Genomic DNA, 21257 nt, shown 5'->3' with positions numbered 1-21257 from the left:
CACTCAGCAAAGCTCAATCTCTGAGCTACACACATTTCTTGTTGCTGGGCTGAGACACTCATGGCCTCAAGCCTTTCGAGCTCTAAGTCAAGCTTCCTCATTGTCAACTCATGCTCCATTTCCATTTTCTTTTCCTCTAGGGATAACTTTCTAATTTGCCATTCCAATTCCAACTGCCCTTTTAACTTGAGCTTGGTCAGTTCCATTTCGTGCATCCTACACTCTTTTCTATCTGCCAACTCCTCTGGAGACAGGCTTCTGGCAGAAACACTGCTACCCGCTGGGGAAGGGGCTTTCCTCCTTCCTGGGCCCAATGGCCCCTCCAGCTGCCTTACATTGTAGCATCCCATTTTCTCCTCTTCACAATCATAATGAACTGATGCTATGGATGCTGTTTTCTCCACCATGGTTAAGCTTGGCAGTACTCAAAAATAGAAAGCCCCAAAAAGAAATCTATCAACAAGTATTGGTTGCGTTATGGTCTGCACTCACTAAGTAGTGTTCACCAATCACTGTACATGAGTCACAAATGCAAGTCCAGAATCCTCACCGCTGACCACCAATGTTAGACTTGGGGGTCTCTAGTTGGCACAGGTATGCACTTGTGACAAATAGGGACACTCTCCTCTAATCAGGGTAAGGGGGCACACTCCTAAAATAACCCCTGCTCACCCCGTGGTTGCTTGGCACGAGCAGACAGGCTTATCTCAGAGGCAGTGTGTAAAGCATTTGTGAACACATACAGTAATCAAGTGACAACACTACAGATGGACACCACACAGGTTTTATATAAAAAATAAGTATTCTTTATATAGATTTACCACAAGACCATTAAACGACAAAAACACACAATACTGTTACTTAGATGGTAGAATTTTGCTTAGTTCTCTTAAGTTCTTAAATGCGACACTTTAAGTCAATGTACCTTTTAGATGCGACATGCAGGGCAACGAAAATGTTGCAACGATGGTGATGCGATGACGTTTTTGGTGCAAAGAAATAAAGACGTGAAGATCTTCCAGATGCGGCACGCTTCTCCGATGTTGAGAGAAGACTCAACTCGATGCGTCAGCTGCAGCGGTGACACACTTTACGCGATGCGACGACAGCAGCCTTGGCGGCGACACTCTTCTCCCCGTTTGCGAGATGCTTCCGCTCGATGCGAAGTTGCAGCGGCGACACCCCTTTACGCGAAGCGACGACAGCAGTTCCGAAGGCGGCTTGCTTCTTCGTGGATGTGAGGCGTTTTTCTTGATGCGGGGCAATGTGACAACTACGATGTTGTAAATTAAAACAACGATGTGATTAAGCATTTACTAAAGACATTAATCCCCTTCTCTAGATCATGTTTTCTCCGTTATGTTGACCGAAGTTCGGACTCCATTTTGTATTGTCATGCTTCCACGTGTTCTCCACGAGAAGAGTCCAACCTCTATGTTAGTTGCTCTTGTAATCTGCCTAGCAACAGTCTATAAATAGCTCCTTTGTCCATCTGGCACATGCCCAGACTTGACCACATCTGTTATCAGTTAGCCTTGCTTGACCATGTTTTCGCGGGCTCAAGGAGTGTGTTAGCTCCGCCCACATATTGATTCAGTATTGAAAATGACCATAAATGGTAGTGTTCTTCGGCCTCATGTTGTATCCACCCACTTATGAGCCCCTCTATTGTGTATAAAAGGGGACCATGTACGTAAGTTCTTTGTGCTACTCTATGCAATACTGAAGAGTGTTGTGTGGATTGTAGGACCACCCTTAAGGGTTAATAAATGCTGTCTTTGTACTTTGCAGTTTCCGTGCCAACTTCCTTATAGATTCCATTACAGGAGAGCGAACCCTTGTGTCCTGCGGGCCTAGCTGGGGCCTGTATTCATCAATTGGCGCCCGTCACGTGGGGCTCATCGGCGACTCGGATGCTCGAAGGACTGGTCGCGACGAAGGTGAGGAATTTGGCCGGGGACGTGATCACTGCCAGCGGCGTCTTAGCCCTGGCATCCCGAGGTTTTTCTTCCTTCCCTTCCGAGCTGACCGTCTGGGTGGCGCCGGTCCTCGACTGAGACCTCTTCTGTCGGTCTTGCCGTGAAAGCCGTTTGGGCGATTGTGGAGCTTGGCAGTTGGAATCTGGACTCTTGATTGGTAAGAACCGGTGTACGGTACTTGCTCCGAGTTTTTGAAGCCTGGTCCGGCTATTTGAGTTTGATTTGTGATGACTAGTCATATTTTGTATTTGTCTTTGTGAAAATATATGCGTTGCAACACATATAGGCAGGTAATGTGGAGAGATTTCTCCGGAGCTGTGTAACTTTGAACGGCGCAACGATTAAGTGCCATTTTCTCTATAATATTGCATATTTTGCATTATTCCTGAGCATGCCTGCTTTCAGCGCACTCCGTAAGTGGTGTTGCTGTTTCGGAAACCGGTTGAACCTCGAGGAATCTGCTCCAGCTCCCCCAGAGGGGACTCCTAATAGGGATATGTATGTGAAGCATGGTCTTTCTTCCGTAATGTACAGCACAGTATGGAGGAAATATACTAAAAAAGATCCTGAGTTACGATGGCCTTTGTATGGATCGTTTGATATACGTAAGATTGAGTATGTGGAACAGTGTATGTGTAAGCGGCGTGCTCGTCAGGATATGTTTGAGTGTGTGCGGTTGTGGGTGAAGGAGGTGCGTGAGCGAGAGAAGCGTGAGAAAGCGCTGTTCGATAAAGAACAACGGAAGAATGATCATGTGCGAGCACAGGAAGCGAGGCGTCGGGAGGACAAAGAACAAACGGAGAGACAAGAGAAAGAGCGTAGGCTGCAAGTCTCGGGTCAATATGCCGTTCGGCAGCCACTTTATCCTGTCCTTAATAATCTTGATGATGATTTTTATTTACTAGATCGCTCTCCGCCCCCTTATGTTGGCGCATCTGCTCCGAGGCCACAAGATTCTGTCCCGGGTCCGGGTAAGGTAGATACGCGGTCCATGTTATCGGCTGAGCATATGGCTGAGCTTCGGCAAATTTCCTTCCGTGCACTTAAGGGTAAGGTGTCCGTGGATGAATTGTTCCATACGTGGGGGTCGTGGCAGGATAGAGAGAGATTGTATTTTTTGAGTCATTTCGCTGAGGAAGTGATTGCTGCTTTTCGGAAATATTCTAGTGTCTTTGAGCCTGAAGAAGTGACATCGGATGCTAAAGCATTGCATGATGGTGTTTTTTCTCCCTCTAAGGCTCCTGATACGGCTCGGCGGCTATTCGCCTTGCGGGACGCGGTGCTGGCCCATAAAGAAAAAGCGCGCCAACGAGCAGGGGAGGAGACGCAGTCGGATTCGTGTACCGCAGAAGGCCACTCATCCACCTCTCAATCAGATAAGAGCGATCTAGTGCACGCTAAGCCAATGCGCGAGGCGGCGCCTTTGTATGTTCCTCCTAAAGGAGCGGGGACTAGCTCGGACATTACCTCCGCCGATGCTAAGGGATATTTTGTGTATAATTGGGTTTATACTCCGTGGCATAGAGCTGATGTTATGGCATTAAAGAATGCGCTGCCTGACCCCCGCAAGAATCCAGCGGCCTTCTATGAAGAAGTCGAGGGGGCCTTGAATTCTTGCGTTATGACTTTAGCAGATATAGACCTGTTCTTTGGCCTTATTCTACCACCGGATATGTGGCGATCTGTCCGAAAGGTAGATGATATAGTTGCCTTTAAGGCCCGGTGGTCTGACCTTGAGGATGAGGATAGGGAGCGGAAGCCCGCGCAGAAACCGCCCCAGAGTATTTTAGATCTCCCTGCTGCTATTGTGGCTAAGTTGAAGACAATTATCCCCCCCTAAAAAGATTGACTGGAATATGTTAGCTGCATGTAAACAGAAAGTTGACGAGTCAGTTGCGGACTTCTTTACGCGCTTTGAGGAGACGTTTCATGATTTTAGTGGCCAGTCGCTTACTGACGATACGGGACGCCACCTTTTTGCGGATAAATATGTGGCTAATCTGCTGCCGGCAGTTGCGGCCCGTTTAAAAGCGAGTGAAAGTTCTTGGTCTTCCGCTACACCGACGGCCCTCCTGACTATCGCCCAGTATTATGAGCGTCAGGAGCAAGAAGCAAAGGGCCAGGAGGAAAAGAAATCGAAAGATTTGAAAACAAAGGTGATGTTGGCACAAGTCTATGGCCCGCCCCGACGGGGTAGTAATAGAGGTAGGGGAGGATCTTATGGTCCTCCCTCGGGCCGATCTGATTTGAATAGGAACCAATGTGCGTATTGTAAGCAATCGGGTCATTGGGCTAGAGACTGCCCGGTGTTGCATGCATCGCGTCAGGGGCATACCCACGGTGGCCCGCGAGGTAGAGGGGGTTTCTCGAACTTTCGAGGGAATTCTAACGAACAGGCTCGTTTTGACTCTGCTGGGCAGCACCGAGACAGATCAAATGTTTTCGATCGCCAGCATCAGTATCAAGTGTCGGGGATTGACCGGTCGGGGTACCATGACTCTCAGCATGCATAGGAATGCGTTGGATGGGGGTTAGAATCAGTTGAGGTGCCGGTCGATCAGAAGGGCCCTTATGTATCGGCTGAGGTCTTGGGCTCTACTGATCAGTTCCTAGTGGATACAGGAGCGACACGTAGTGCACTGTCTAAGCAATTGGTTCAGGGGGCTCCCCCATCCGGCTTAATGGTCACATCGGTAGGGTTTGACGGTACACTCTCCCGAAGCCCTCTTTCGCAGCCCCTCATGTTTAAGGTTGATTCTTTTTCTGCACCCTGTCCGTTTCTGCTTGCCCCGTACACGCCGGACAACATTATGGGTCTTGATATGTTGAAGCATTTTAGGGCTACGATCCGCTGCTCCCCTGCTGGGGTGCGGGTAATATTGAATGACAATTACCCCCGATCTGAACGGATGTGTGCGATGTCAGAGGATGCGCTGTTAGCTACCCTCCCTCGTGCTTTGTGGGCAACTTCGGATACTGATGTGGGACAAATGGTGATTCCACCGGTCCACATTAGCGTCCAGGAGGGGGCGGTGTTACCACGCCTCCCACAGTACCGTATTTCCCAGGAGGGTGAGGAGGCTCTCGTGCAGATAGTGCAGGATTTGATGGCGGTAGGGGTAGTGGAGGAAGTCCCCTACAACATTTGTAACAGTCCGATTCTTCCCATACTGAAAAAGGATACGGATGCCAGAGTTTATCGGTTTATAATTGATTTGAGAGAAGTAAACAAGATCGTGATACCTCAGTACCCAGTGGTTTCCGATATCACGACGTTGCTTACTTTGGTACCACCTACGGCGACTATGTTCTCCGTGATCGATTTGAAGAATGCCTTCTTTTCCATTCCCATTCATCCTGATAGCCGATATCTCTTTGGGTTTACATTAAATAATAGATCTTATCGTTTTTGTAGGATCCCCCAGGGCTACACAGAAAGCCCTAGTATTTACAGTCAGGCTTTGAAAAGACAATTGGATTCCTTTGTTTTGCTCGAGGGGGTCGCCCTCATTTAATATGTCGATGACATCTTGCTGGCGGCTGACACCCTGGAGTTGTGTGAAAAAAGTACGTTATCCTCACTTTCCTTTTTAGCATCTCACAATCATAAGGTATCTAGGAAGAAATTGCAATTCTGTAGACCAAAGGTGACTTATTTGGGTCACCTTTTGTCTAAGGAGGGACGTGCACTCACACCGGATCGTATCCAAGTAATTTTGGACACACCGAGACCGTCCACACAGAAGGATGTGCGTGCATTTCTGGGCCTTGTTTCTTTTTGTAGACAGTGGATATTGGGGTTTTCGCACATAGCTAAGCCATTGTTAGCCCTCTTGACAAAGGACACGCCTATCCCAATCCCTTGGTCAGATGAGTGTGATACTGCTTTTCAGCAACTACGACAGGCCCTTTGTTCAGCACCAGTGTTAGGGACCCCTGATTATGCAAAACCCTTTTCGTTGTACGTGCATGAGAAAGATGGATGTGCATTGTCAGTTTTAGTGCAGATGCACGGCGATAAGCAGCGCCCTTGTGCATATTTTTCGGCTGTACTTGATCCTGTCGCCCGAGCATTACCAGGGTGTTTTCGCTCGGTCGCGGCGACAGCTGTGTCAATACGCCAAAGCGAGGAATCGTGTTATCTCATAAGTTGTTGGTATTAGTCCCCCATGCTGTCGATGCCCTGCTCAATCAAACGAAGACGCAGCATTTGACCAGCGCCCGTTTAACGGGATATGAGTTGACGCTTTTGGCTCCTCATATTATGTTAAAAAGGTGCGTAACGTTAAACCCGGCAACATTGTTGCCATACCCCGAAACCCAGTCTGAGGCGCGGAAAGCGCATGATTGTATTCTCGTGACTGAGGAACAAACAAAGGGTCGTATTGATCTCCAGGATACGCCCTTTTCAGATGTAGATGGAGAACTGTGGGTGGACGGATCATGCCTGAAGCTACCAGATGGTACGACTTCAGCAGCGTATGCGATTACCACATTGCAAACGATAGTGGAGACAGCACGCATACCACAGAAATCAGCTCAAGCAGCGGAACTGATAGCATTAACACGAGCATGTGAGCTCAGTACAGGACTATGTGTGAATGTTTATACAGATAGCCGTTATGCCTTCGGGGTAGCGCATGACTTCGGCCTACTCTGGAAGGAGAGAGGGTTTTTAACGTCACATGGGGTACAGATAATGCATGGAGAGTTAGTTCACAATCTTTTAACCGCATTGACATACCCAAAGAAATTTGCCATCGTTAAGTGTAACGCCCATAGGAAAGTAGTTGATAAGGTTGGAGAAGGGAATGCGTTAGCGGATCGAGTAGCACGGGAGACTGCGATGCAGCCCGGTGCTACTGCCATGTATGTAGTGAAGTCACAGGTGGAAAGATGGCATGATGCGAAGGAGGAAGTGCGGGAAATACAAAGGACCGCTTCTGACAAAGAGCGGGAACAATGGGCTAGTGAGGGAGAACTGGATGACGAGGGCTGCTGGAGAAATAAGCAGATGGATAGATGGAAATTACCCACGGCCTTTGTACAACCTATGGTTCAGATGGCACATGGGCTAGCACATGTTGGAGCTTCCGCAATTGTGAAATTGCTTACCCAAGTCTGGGAGCATCCAGAGATTGCTAGCACAGCGAAGAGGGTGGTGCAGACCTGTATGATCTGCCTGAGGTATAACCCAGGAAAGGGTACTCGAACTCCAGCAGGAGGATTTGTAACGCCCACTGCACCCTTCGAGGTTTTGCAGATGGATTACATCCAGCTTGAGCGCTGTAATAATCTGAAGTATGTTCTAGTAGTGGTCTGCGCTTTCAGCAAATGGGTTGAAGCGTACCCTACGAAAGACAATACTGCAATGACTACTGCGAAGTTGCTGCTGAAAGAGTTCTTCCCTCGATATGGCGTCTGTAGACTTCTGTGGAGTGATAATGGGCCTCACTTTGTAGCAGATGTCATAAAGTACGTTTTGAAGGGCCTGGGCATCACCCAGAAGTTTCACGCGGTATTCCACCCTCAGTCTGCAGGACTAGTCGAGAAGTATAATGGTACACTGAAGCTTAAGATCGCTAAAATTCAAGCTTCGACGTCCTTGACTTGGCCAGACGCTCTGCCACTGGCGTTATTGTCAATTAGATCGGTACCGCACTCTCGAACTGGCCTTACACCGTACGAGATTGTTTTCGGATGCCCAATGAATATTTGGGGTCCACCAAAACCTAAGGCTGTGTATGATGTACCTTGTGTAATGATGAACGATTATCTGGCACAGTTAACGGATAACTTGGTTTCTATTCATCAACAGGTCCGAGAGGCGCTCCCTGATCGGTCTACCGGTGAAGGACATGGTCTCCGACCTGGTGACCACGTGATGGTGAAAATATTTGACAGAACAAACAGCTTGGAACCGAGATGGGTGGGTCCTGAGCAGGTCCTCCTTGCGACGAGGACGGCTGTGCGAGTCTCCAACAGAAAGAATTGGATCCATTCCCTGCACTGTAGGAAGGTGCCGCCCGGGTTGGTGGAACCTGCCGTGCTGACCGATCACCGAGAAATCTTGGCTGCAGAGACAGGCCGTGCTGCGGAGCCAAACGCCACTGAGGAGCTCTTTCCGGACCACGCGACTCCTGGAGGAAGGCGATATCATCTTCGACCAAGGAAGTGAGTTTTCCAGTACCGGGACATACTGTCAGAACGGCCCTTGGGTTAGTGAAACGGAGAGCCGATGAGGCAAGGGGGGGGGATCAGCCCTGCATTAGTGTAGCGACACCCGTCTTGGCCCGCTGGTGAAGAAATCAACCGCTGCCCAAGGGGAAGAGTTCTGACAGACTTTTAGTTTCAGGAAGATATTGGGTTTTATTTTTTTTTACTTTGACATGGAGAAAAAGAAAATCCTTTGTGCATTAGGGTTTATGTTGACAGTAGCCATTGTTGGGATAACCACGTGGTTCGTGGAGGATGTAACTCCCGCTCGGAAGATTCTTGTGTTGACAACTCCGGTGCCTGAGGAGCACTACTTTTATACATTACCGTATCAAGAGTTGAAGCATCGACAGTCTTACTTGAACAACACTTTCATCCAGATGCTGCACCATACCCACGTTGCTACGAATGCTACGAACTGTTGGATATGTGGGATGATGCCAGCGCATCAGAAGAAAGGAGGAACGCCATTTATACCACTTCCTTTCTCTCATAATGGCTCTTGTAGAGCATGGTATACTTTGCTTTTTGCCACTCGGAAACCGACAGTGGGACAATTGCTCTTCAGACTCAATAAAGAATGCCATCAAGACAAAAATGGGTATCCACAAGCGAATGGGACAATTTGGGAGTGGGAAGAGTACCGACCAGACAATGAATCCATTCCCTACATCTTCACGAACACAAGAGACACTGTGGGAAAGGACAAATTTGTGATCCAAGTAGCACAAGCTCAAGCGGACCTGTGTGTCCAGAGTGTGGGTTTTATCCCTGTTGGCGTTAGTGATTGTATTACTGTTCTGAACATTGATGGGTTGAACAATAGTACCTTTCTAGCCTCCCATAATACGTACTTTGTGTGTGGAAATAAAGGTTATTACCGTCTGCCGGCTGGGTGGTCTGGGGTATGCTATGTATCATTTCTATTACCTCCTGTATTCCTAGCTCCCGCATCTTATCATAAGGATCTGAAATTATTGAATAATGTGACTGTAAATAGATATAAACGTACTTTATCAATTGACGATGTAGATCAGACTGATACCAGTCTGCAGCAGTATATTGATTTTAATTTAGGACTGTTTTTCTTTGTTGGAGCTGCCCTGAACAGTAGGAAGATCCGAAGATTAACAAGAGTGGTAGAAGCTGTGACAAATCAGACTGCTGCTGCTCTTGGGAATCTCACGGAGGAATTGCAAATTACTAGAATTGTTGCATTGCAGAATCGTATGGTATTAGACGTTATGTTAGCTGACAGAGGAGGAGCATGTAAAATTATTGGAAGTAGCTGTTGTGTGTTTATCCCTGATCATACGCCATCAGTTTATAATGCCATCAATAAACTGCATAAAATTGCAGCTGAGATCCATACAGAAAACGGCACTTGGTCCTTCTCTGGATGGTTTTGGGCGCTAATCACTGCCTGGGGATGGAAGGTCCTAACTGGTCTCTGCATTATTGTAGCGGTTCTATTTTCGTGCTGTATCTGTGTTCAATGTGGTCCCTTGCTCTGTTCATTATGTGTATCATTCTGTATCCCTGATAAGAAAGCTATTGCCGATGTTGCTCACCAGAAACGTTTAGCTAAAGAAGTTGAAGAAATGATGACAATTGACATATATGATGATTATCCTAATAAACCGGATGTCTTCAGTAAATGCTGAAAGGGTCGTCTGTTGTAAATTAAAACAACGATGTGATTAAGCATTTACTAAAGACATTAATCCCCTTCTCTAGATCATGTTTTCTCCGTTATGTTGACCGAAGTTCGGACTCCATTTTGTATTGTCATGCTTCCACGTGTTCTCCACGAGAAGAGTCCAACCTCTATGTTAGTTGCTCTTGTAATCTGCCTAGCAACAGTCTATAAATAGCTCCTTTGTCCATCTGGCACATGCCCAGACTTGACCACATCTGTTATCAGTTAGCCTTGCTTGACCATGTTTTCGCGGGCTCAAGGAGTGTGTTAGCTCCGCCCACATATTGATTCAGTATTGAAAATGACCATAAATGGTAGTGTTCTTCGGCCTCATGTTGTATCCACCCACTTATGAGCCCCTCTATTGTGTATAAAAGGGGACCATGTACGTAAGTTCTTTGTGCTACTCTATGCAATACTGAAGAGTGTTGTGTGGATTGTAGGACCACCCTTAAGGGTTAATAAATGCTGTCTTTGTACTTTGCAGTTTCCGTGCCAACTTCCTTATAGATTCCATTACAGGAGAGCGAACCCTTGTGTCCTGCGGGCCTAGCTGGGGCCTGTATTCATCAACGATGGCTCCGATGGCGACACGCTTCTTCTTCGATGCGAGACTCTTCTCTTGATGCGGTGCAATGCATCAGCTACGATAGCTGCGATCGCGACACGCTTCTTCGGCGTTGCAAGACACTTCCTGGATGATGCGAGACACTTCCGCTCGATGCGATGCTGAGGCGGTGACACACTTTACGAGATGCGACGACAACAGCTCCGACGGCGGCACACTTCTCTTTCTTAAGTCGCGCTTCCAGCTCCTTGCGACACGCAGTCCCTCAGAAGGCCCAACAACAGCAGCAGGCACTGACAAAGAACTCTGGGGAGCTGGGGGGTGAAGTCTGTTGTTCATGAGACTTCAGCAGGAGGCAAGCTCTTTTCCAAGCCCTTGGAGATCCTTCACAAGTTGAGCAAAAGTACACACAAAGTTCCTTTCTCCTCTCTTTGGCAGTAAGGCAACCACTGCAGGCCAATCACCCAGGTTCAGGGATAGTTTCCTCCTCAGCTTCTTCTGCTTCCTCCCTCAGCAGAGGTTCTTCTTGTTTTCCCAAAGTGATCTAAGTTCTTGGGATCAGGGTCACAATACTTATACCCCCAAATCCTTTGTCCTCTGAGGGCAGAGGGGCCTTTGCCTTGTTCAAACCGGTTCTGGTCAGTCCTGGAGCACTTTGTTTACCTGACTCCTTCTTTCCTTTCAGAGTGCAGGGCAGAGACATCAGACGCCCCACAGGAGGTGGAGCCAGCATTGTGGGGGGAAAGCACAGCCCTGGAGCACTTTGTTGACATGATTCCTTCTCTCCTGTCACAGTGCAGGGCAGAGACATCAGACGCACCACAGGGGGTGGAGCCAGCACTGTGGGGGGCAGACAGTGTCCTATTCAGGTCCCAGGTGCAACTCCTCCCTCCCATCTAGAAGCAGATCTCTCTATTCACCACTGGGCGGACTCACCCTGTCTCCTGGAATCCCCCAGCCCTGTCACTCAAGCTCCAGACAGGGAATACACAGCAGGTTTGAATGGTTAGACAAGAAAATGACTACTTTCTAAAAGCCGTACAAAAGGAGTTGGTGATGGGCAGAGCATCAGCGTTTTTTAGCCCACTTTGCCACCCCAGTTCAGACATGACCATATGCAAATCAGTCTGACCCAGTGCCTCATGAGAACAGTCCAGCCCGAACTGCCAAGCCATGCCTTCCCTGGACCGGAAACAAGCTTTCTAGGACCGGTTTCTGGCATTTCAGCCATCTTCAGCCAGGCTTGCTTGAATCCAGTGGCAAAGTGAGCAAGGGACTCACTTCTGAGCATACCCTGCCAACTTATGGCAAACAAAGCGGTACAAAAGGGGGTGGTGATGGACGGAGCATCAGAACCAATCAAACACTCACTCCCAGTCAACAGATCCCGGTTTGATCCATCACCGTTCTTTAGCCTACTTTGCCAACCCAGTTCAGACATGACCATATGTAAATCAGTCTGACCCAGTGCCTCATGGGAACAGTCCAGCCCGAACTGCCAAGCCATGCCTTCCCTTGACCGGAAACAAGCTTCCTAGGACCGGTTTCTGGCATTTCAGCCGTCTTCAGCCAGGCTTGCTTGAATCCAGTGGCAAAGTGAGCAAGGGACTCACGTATGAGAATACCCTGCCAACTTATGGCGAACAAAGCGGTACAAAAGGGGGTGGTGATGGACGGAGCATCAGAACCAATCAAACACTCACACCCAGTCGACAGATCTGGGTTTGATCCATCACTGTTCTTTAGCCCACTTTGCCACCCCAGTTCAGACATGACCATATGCAAATCTGTCTGACCCAGTGCCTCATGGGAACAGTCCAGCCCGAACTGCCAAGCCATGCCTTCCCTGGACCGGAGCTTCCTAGGACCGGTTTCTGGCATTTTAGCCGTCTCCAGCCAGGCTTGCTTGAAACCGGTCCTAGGATGCTTTTTTCCAGTCCAGGGAGGACCTGGCATTGCTGTTCGGGCTGGACTGTTCCCATGAGTCACAGGGTAAAGACTGATTTGCATATTGCTGGGATCAAACTGGAATGGCATGGTGAGCAAAAAAACGATGGATTTAGGCCTAGATCTCTGTATTGGGTGAATGTATGATATTGTTCTGCAGTCTGTTCATCAACTGCTGTTTTTGCATTTGTCACCCCGAGTGGTATTGGTATGCTCAGACTTGAGTCCCGTTATCTCCATGCCACTGGAATCAAGCTATCCTGGCTGAACAGGCGTGAAACCCCGAAACCGGTCCTAGGATGCTTGTTTCCAGTCCAGGGAGGACCTGGCTTGGCAGTTCCGGCTGGACTGTTCCCATGAGGCACAGGGTCAAGACCGGTTTTCATATGGCTGGGTTCAAACTGGAATGACATGGTGAGCAAAAAAACGATGGATTTAGGCATAGATCTCTGTACTGGGGTGAATGTATGACATTGTTTTGCATTCTGTCCATCAACTGTTGTTTTTGCATTTGTCACCCCGAGTGGTATGGGTATGCTCAGACGTGAGTCCCGTGCTTTCCATGCCACTGGAATCAAGCTATCCTGGCTGAAGAGGGGTGAAACCCCGAAACCGGTCCTAGGATGCTTATTTCCAGTCCAGGGAGGACCTGGCTTGGCAGTTCGGGCTGGAGTGTTCCCATGAGGCACATGGTCAAGACTGATTTGCATATGGCTGGGTTCAAACTGGAATGGCATGGTGATAAAAAAACGATGGATTTAGGCCTAGATCTCTGTACTGCGGTGAATGTATGACATTGTTCTGCATTCTGTCCATCAACTGTTGTTTTTGCATTTGTCACCCCGAGTGGTATGTGTATGCTCAGACGTGAGTCCCGTGCTCTCCATGCCACTGGAATCAAGCTATCCTGGCTGAAGAGGGGTGAAACCCCGAAACCGGTCCTAGGATGCTTGTTTCCAGTCCAGGGAGGACCTGGCTTGGCAGTTCGGGCTGGACTGTTCCCATGAGGCACAGGGTCAAGACTGATTTGCATATGGCTGGGTTCAAACTGGAATGGCATGGTGAGCAAAAAAACGATGGATTTAGGCCTAGATCGCTGTACTGGGGTGAATGTATGACATTGTTCTGCATTCTGGCCATCAACTGTTGTTTTTACTTTCTAAAAGTGGCATTTTCAAACACAGAATGTTAAAACCAACTTCACTAAAAGATGTATTTTATCATTCTGAGTTCAGGCATACTAAATTCAAATTTCTACCATGTTCACTGTGTCACTTAGGATTATAACATGTAATAACCAAACTGCCCATTTTGGCCTATTGAGAACAGTTAGCCTTGCAATAGTGAAAAACGAAAATGGCTGTAATTTACTATTAGAACATGCCACACACACCAGGGCATGTCCTACCTTATCCTTACAATGCACCCTGCCCTTGGGCCTACCACAGGGGTGTCTGATATGAAGAAAAGGGAAGGTTTAGGGACTGGCAAGTGGGTGCACTTGCCCAGTCAGCATGACAGTACCAGACTGCACTCAGGCTCTGCAATGGCAGGCCTTAGACACACTTTTACAGGCTGCTTCTGTGGGTGGCACAACCAGTGCTGCAAGCCCACCAGCAGTATTTATATTTTCCAGCCCTGGGCACTCCTGGTGCACTGTACTAGGGTCTGACAGGTAAACCAAACCAACCGATCATGGAGTCACTAATTCGTACATTAATTTACAATAGGGAGAGCATATGCACTTTAGCACTGATCAGCAGTGGTAAAGTGCCCAGAGTCATAAAACAGCCAACAACAGGTCAGAAAAAATATAGGAAGAAGGCAAAAAGTTCAGGGATGACCCTGAAAAAAGGGCCAAGTCCAACAATGACAATTTCCCATGTGTGTGCAAGGTTCATGGGCTCAGTGCACGACGCCTACATAATGAGGTGTAGTCGCATCCCAACGATGATGGCACAGATGCAGTACCAGTGTTCCTTGCTTGTCGGTGTGTACATTGTGTGTGTTTGCTAAAGTTGATTAGCACCCTATCTATTTTCACACTCAAATAATGTGCAATTGTCTCTCTGTAGGTGACTCCAGATACCCCAACATGCCGTGGTTGCTGACACCCTTCAGGAACCCTGTGACACCGGCAGAGATGTGGTATAATGAGGCACATGACCGGACCAGGAGAGTGATCGAGTTGAACATTTGGCCTCCTGAAAAGCAGATTCCAATGCCTGGATAAGACAGGAGGGGCCCACCCATATGCACCTGCGAAGGTGTGCAGGATCATCATTGTGTGCTGCATGCTACACAACCAGGCAGTGCGGAAGCGGTTGCCTCTCATCCAGGATGACGATGACCAACCTCCACCAGCAGTGGAGGATCCTGCCCTGGGGCAAGATGCCAGTGATGATGAGGGTGATTGTGATGTTCGGAGCCAGCTGATCCAGAACTTCTTCACATGAATGTCAGTATACAGGTATGTGTTGTCAAAGTCTTGCGTCAGCCTGATCTATGTTGGTGGCGCACTGGTGCTGATTGAGTCTGGCAGCATGCTACTTATCAGGATGCTTGCTGGGATGTGTCTTTTCTGGTAGTCTATACTCCCAAACAGTGTTTACCTGATTGTTAGGTTGTGTCTGGGTAGTTCGTGTTTTGTTTTGGGCATGTATATTGTTGTTGTCTGCTGTATACCTGTGTTTTCGATTGTGTTTTCTGTCTTCCCTTCACAGGGTACTTTGGATGCTGTATGGTTTGGTCTGAACCCCAAGACCTAGATCCTTGTTACAGAGTGCAAGTACTCGTTGTCCCAAACAATAATGTACCACACACCCCTGGACTTCCACATGTTTAATTTTCGGCTCACTGTCACGTGAGTTTAACGTGCATCATTTGTGGAATTCTCACATTGTGAATATTTAATAAACCTGCCCTTCACTTTGGGATGTGCTCTGTGTGTGTCCACACATCCGACAGTAATTCTCATCCTGTACCTGTGGGCTGCTTGCCGCTGACCCAGGATGGATGTTGTGTGTGTGCATTCCACTGTATTTCCTGTTGACATCAGTGTTGACGATGAGTTAGGGGCCCTGGTGAGTATGTGTTGTGTTGTCCTAGTGGTGTGTCTCCCTCATATGTGTCACATTCACTTGACTCACATAACGGTGTTCGCATTGCTGTATTAGTTTCCATGCACAGTGTTCCTTAGCAGCTCATCATCACCATGGCACAAACCAAGTAGGAATCATGACAGAGGCAAGTATTGTGTGACTGTGATTTTATTTCCAAACAAGTGTAAGGATGGTGAAATGAATTTGAAGTGCTGTACAATGTGATGGTAATCCAAAGTTCACAGGTGAGTTGGTAGTCTTCGGAGGTGAAATGTCCAGAGTAGAATCCACAGTATTTATTTATTTATTTAGGAGATTATAAAGCGCACTAATACCCGAGGGTGCCCTGGCGCTTATTTGGCACATTGTCTCAACTTTGACCCTCCATGTCAAGTGGGTGATTTGGATGTAGGTCGACAAGGTCAACTGGTTTGCACACAAAAGATGATATCAGGAGCAGGTGTTGGGTTCCTGGGGGATATGCATGGCCATCAGCATCTCAATTGCCCTTCCTCGGACGACCCCTCTTCTTACTTTGGGGACCCTCATGTGTAGGCTGCTGCTGTGCCGAGGACTCTCCGCCAGATTCCTCCTCCCTCCCTGTGGCTGTTGCGGATGTTGTGGCAACAGATGTTGTGCGTGCACAGGGAGGTGTGGTCAGGTTGGTGCTAATCTAGCAGAGGCATGTCAGTATGTCCCCATGCACCGCTGTTAGTTCATCCAATTTGTCCCACTTGGGCTCCACCCGGGCCATGTGGGAGTCCAAGCGGGCATGATGGGCAGCCTGCTGTTCTTTGAGTTCCTTGAGGATCCCCACGACCTGTCCAAGCCCTCCGGTGCTTTCCTGGTACGCATCTATGATGCGTTCCAGGTGTGGCTCATCATGCAGCCCAGCCCCCTCTGCAGGCCATGTCCTCTGCCTGCCCACCCTTCCACTGTCCGACCCACATGGGCAGGACCTGCTGTGGCCAGCACAGGTGACACTAGGCCCCCTTGAGTGTTTTCACCGGTGGTGTTGTCGCTTGCTTCTAGGGTGCCCTGTGTACCTGTTCCATTGTTGTTCTGTGGCCTGGGCTTGTCCATGTTGGCATGGGTACTCTGTCTGGTGTCAGATGTGGCAGGAGTGGTTGCCGGGGGTGCTGATGTTACTGCTAGTGGGGCTGCAGGATGGCTCACGCCGGAGGTGTCAGGTCGGTCAAGGTCGTCGTCCAAAGAGGACGGAGAGTGATCCACGCCGGGGAGCTCAGGGTTCGCCAGAGTCTGGGACTGGAACTCTTCCTCAGGTCCTGCTGTGTCCCCAGCATCTCCTGTGTTTGGAGGAGACATACAATGTATGTTATGTTTCTACCGACCTCTACATTTCACACACATGACATTTGCCACTAGACCTCATTATGAGAATCTGTACATTGCAATGTCCTAAGTTATGACAGACAGGGGTTGATATTGTTGAAGCACTTTGTAATGGCAACCTGGAGCATTGCGATGTGCACGTCAAGCTGTGTGTATAACCAGCTCATGTATTGAACAATTTTCTGTAGTTGGCCATTGGCACTCACGTTCCATCACATGCCTGACACAGCTGTTTTTTCCCTGTCCACATTTGTACTTTAACAATGCCAGACATGCAATTGCATTTGGGGTACGTAGCAAGCTTGGGGCATGTGTTGTGTGATTCTTTTCTTTCCTGTGTGCGTCACATTGGTGTGTCTGTGCAACATGGTTGCAGTACGGTATGTCTGAGTTCCAATGTGAGATACTATTTTGTTGTCTGTGTTACTAGTTCACATCTCTTTTCATACAAGTCATGGTATTTGCATAGCTAATTAAGTTGTTGCTGAGTTTTGTAGGTGGTAATGCCTTCTATCTTTTCAAATTCCTCCATTGTGAGAGGGATTGGGCACAGAAGCTCTCTTGCTTTTCAATGCTCAGGACAGTGATGGGCAGAGGTGTGTGTTACAGTTCAGCTGCTGTGAATTGCATGCCTCCTCAGGTGCAGTCAAGGTTAGTCATTGAGTTTTGGGTGTCCATGACAGTGTATGATGTGTTGTGTGAATGATGCATACAATGCCGCCCGATGTGGGATTGAAATGCAGCTCACAACTGCACATTTTGTGAATGACACCATGCTACAGTGTTAGCTATATGTGAGTGTCCATTCTAGTCACTTTCAGGTGTCCACTGTCACTGATGTGTAGGTGACATTGTGTGTGTTTGGTGCTGTGTACTATGTCTACATCTCCCCAATTGTTATCTACGAGCCACACCTTCACAGCCAGGTTGGGGGACACCACAGGGACACTGCATCTCCAGAGAGTGGGACGATACCTACAGTTCCTATGGATGTGAGTGTAGATGTGTTTCAGTAGGCCAGTGCATGGGTGTGACTTGCAGCCAATTCATACATCATGACCATGTGTCAGCCATCTTGCCAATGCATTTACTTTTGGAGTGATTGGTCCCAAGGGTGCACTTTGTTGTGGCTGAGAAGGTGTGCTTTGAGGCTGCATTGAGGACATTTTGAGTCATTGCAGGACCTCCTTCACCCACAGAGGCCAGACAATACCCCATGTGTCATGCTTCCATTGCTGGGAGTCACAATTTATGTCCAGGCTGTCAGGCATTTGTGTCCTGTTGTCAGATGGAATGGGAAATGTTAGTGCAGGCCCTGCGAGACAGCCTAACCAGGGGGGAGGAAGACGAGGACTCTGATGACGCAGCCGATGTAGTCGTGATACCGGCTCCCCTGCCAGTCACACACGCTTAGTGATTAATGGATCTTTCCTGCTAACCACCACACATACTAACTCTTCCTGGCTAGGCGCTATGGGGGGGGGCACTGGGGGGGGAAGGCAGAGGGAAGGATTGCAGGATCAAACTTAATGGAAGTAGAATGTGAGATTCATGGGAATTTGGGGGAGAGGGGGGCTAACATTAAAAGCGGGCAGCGGATCTCCCCACTAGACGACCGTACTTGTACGTACTGTAACGATGTAACATATGGTTAAGTGGTGCCGCCCGGCCTCCGGGATGTGGGCAGTACGGCTGTGTATACTGCACGGATGAATGGTTTACGGGGGGGCGGGAAACCTGCATTAATGACAATGGTCCTGAGTGTTATACAGTATATTTGGTCCTGCAATAAAAATGGTTTGACAAAAAAATAAAAATAATTAGTGTCCTGTTGTCAGTTAGTGCCCAAGGCCCAGCTGGGCCTTGTGCTCCCCACAGCAGGACCTAGTGTCAGCCATATTGGCAGTACTTTTGCACTCCCTGTGAGGTGAGCATGGTTCAGTGTGAGCTTGCAGGGACATGTGGGTAGGGGACTGGTGGCTGCAACTGCAACTCCCATCCTGATTTTGTCTCCAACCACCTTCCCACAATGCCTGAGCTTCCTTCCTGTGACTCTGCTTCCATGTGAGTGATTGAGACAGCAATGGCAAGATGACTGACAGTGGTATCCAGTTGTTTTTTTGTGCACAATTCCAAAGCAGGGCCTTGTGCTCCCCATGGCGCAGCACATTGTCAGGGTTCTTGGTAGGGAGTTTTCACTGACTCTCTTATGGAGCATGATACCAGGTGTGTATTTTGGTGTAGGTGGGAGGGGTGTGTGTGACAGGGGCTGCTGGTAGATGTAGTCAGAGCAGGCAGTCCCCCTCCCCAGTCACGACATCCCACCATGCAGCATGCTTCCATTGCAGGGAGTAGTAGTCACCTTTCAGTCTGTCAGGCATTGGTGTCCTGTTGTCAGTTAGAGCCCAAGACACAGCTGGGCCTTGTGCTCCCCACAACAGGGCCTAGTGTCAGCCATCTTGGCAGCACTTTTGCACTCCCAGTGAGGTGAGAATGGTTCAGTGTGAGCTTGCAGGGACATGTGGGTGGGGGACTGGTGGCTGCGACTGCAACTCCCATCATGCTTTTGGCTCCACCCACCTTCCCACAATACCTGAGCTTCGTTCCTGTGAATCTTTTTCCCTATGTGGTGGTGTGCCTGTGCTGATAGGTTGGCAGGCAGTGGTGTCCTGGTGTTTGTTTGCACTCAAGTTCTGACAAGTCCATGTCCTTCACACAGCAGAACTCAGTGTGGTAAATCTTTGTGGGATATTTATTTGGCTTCAGAGGGGATGCATTAATCCAGGTGGGTTGGGTGTGGTTTGTGTTGAGGGGTGTGTGCAAGCGCCCGCTGGTAGTTGTAGTCAGAGCTGGCAGTCCTCCTCCCCCATTCCCAACATCCCACCATGCAGCATGCTTCCATTGCAAGGAGTAGTAGTCACCTTTCAGGCTGTCTGGCATTGGTGTCCTGTTGTCAGTTACAGCCCAAGGCCAGCTGGGCCTTGGGCTCCCCACAGCAGGGCCTAGTGTCATCCATCTTGGCAGTACTTTTGCACTCCCTCTGAGGTGGGCATGGTTCAGTGTGAGCTTGCAGGGACATGTGGGTGGGGGACTGTTATCTGTGAATGCAACTCCCATCATGCTTTCTGCTACATGCACATTCCCAGCAGCCCAACCTTCCTTCATTTTGACTCAGCTTTCCTGTGAGGTGGTGTGACAGTGGTGGCAAAATGGATGACAGTGTTTGTTGGTTATTTCTAGCCATGCCTTGCAGTATTAGTCTTTAGGCTTGTACATGTTAGGACGCAGTTCCATATTACTGTGGGATGGCAGGTGTTGTGTTTGTGTAACTGATATACACATCACAGGATACTTGCCTTTCCGTTGCTATGGCTTTGCTGGTGGTAATTGGTTTCACAGTGCCCTTGACAGTGCTATATGTGTGTTGCCAGACAATTTTGGCTAAATTAGTTGTGTACTCACCAGGCTCTGGTATTCCTGTTAATCCATGAATGCTCTCCGGCGGTAGGATGGCCCGCACCTTTTCCTCCCAGGAATGTGCTGGTTTTGCAGTAGGGCCAGCGCCAGTCTGCCTGCTCAGGGTGTGTTCCCTGTCGATGAGCTTCTTGACCCTCCTGCACACATCGTGATACCTGTTCTGTGTAACGTCCTTTGTGCGCAAACAAGGTGCTTGTGTGTTGACCTTATCGACAACCCTCTCCCGCATCTTGGTTTTCTGTGACATGGGGGTCTGTTGGACCAATGTGCCAAACAACTATGGCTCTACCCTGAGTATTTCGTCAATCATGACTTCCAACTCACTATCTGTGAACTTTGGATTCTTCTTGGGGGGCATGGTGCTGGGTGGTTGTGGGGATTGATGTGTGGGGGGTATATGTGTGTGTGGTGGGTGTGAGTGTGTCTGTGAATATGTGATTTTGTTTTTGAGTGGTGCAAATGGAGTAGTGGTTGCGTGTTGTGTGAGTTGTGCTGTGTCTCTGCAGTGTGGTGGTGGTGTCTGCTGTCCTATGCCTGTAATTTGCAAAGGATCATGGTAGGGATTTCTTGCCTTTATATAGGTGGAGTTGTGGCTGTCTTTGTTCCTTTTTTTATTTTTTATTTATTGACTTTGTAATTAGTTTTTTGTGTGCTTTTTTTGTGATGTCTCCTTTGCTTTTGTTGTGCATGATGGAGACGTTCGTTTGACCGTGTCGGATGCTGCCAGTGGCTCGCCGAGTCTGTCACACTGACATTGTGCTGTTTTTCGACATTGGCGTACACGTCGGACTCAGAGGGGTCTGTTCTTTGCTAGTCACTATTTCCTGTGCGGCTCAGATTTCCTGATAGTGCTCTCTGCGAGTTGGTAATTCACACGTATTGCATCATACTGTGCGGCTTGTGCATCGCGGGTATGT

The sequence above is a fragment of the Triturus cristatus genome, chromosome 8 (genome assembly GCF_964204655.1).
Source record: "Triturus cristatus chromosome 8, aTriCri1.1, whole genome shotgun sequence".
In the NCBI taxonomy this organism is placed as follows: Eukaryota; Metazoa; Chordata; class Amphibia; order Caudata; family Salamandridae; genus Triturus; species Triturus cristatus.
This window is presented reverse-complemented; position numbering follows the sequence as displayed.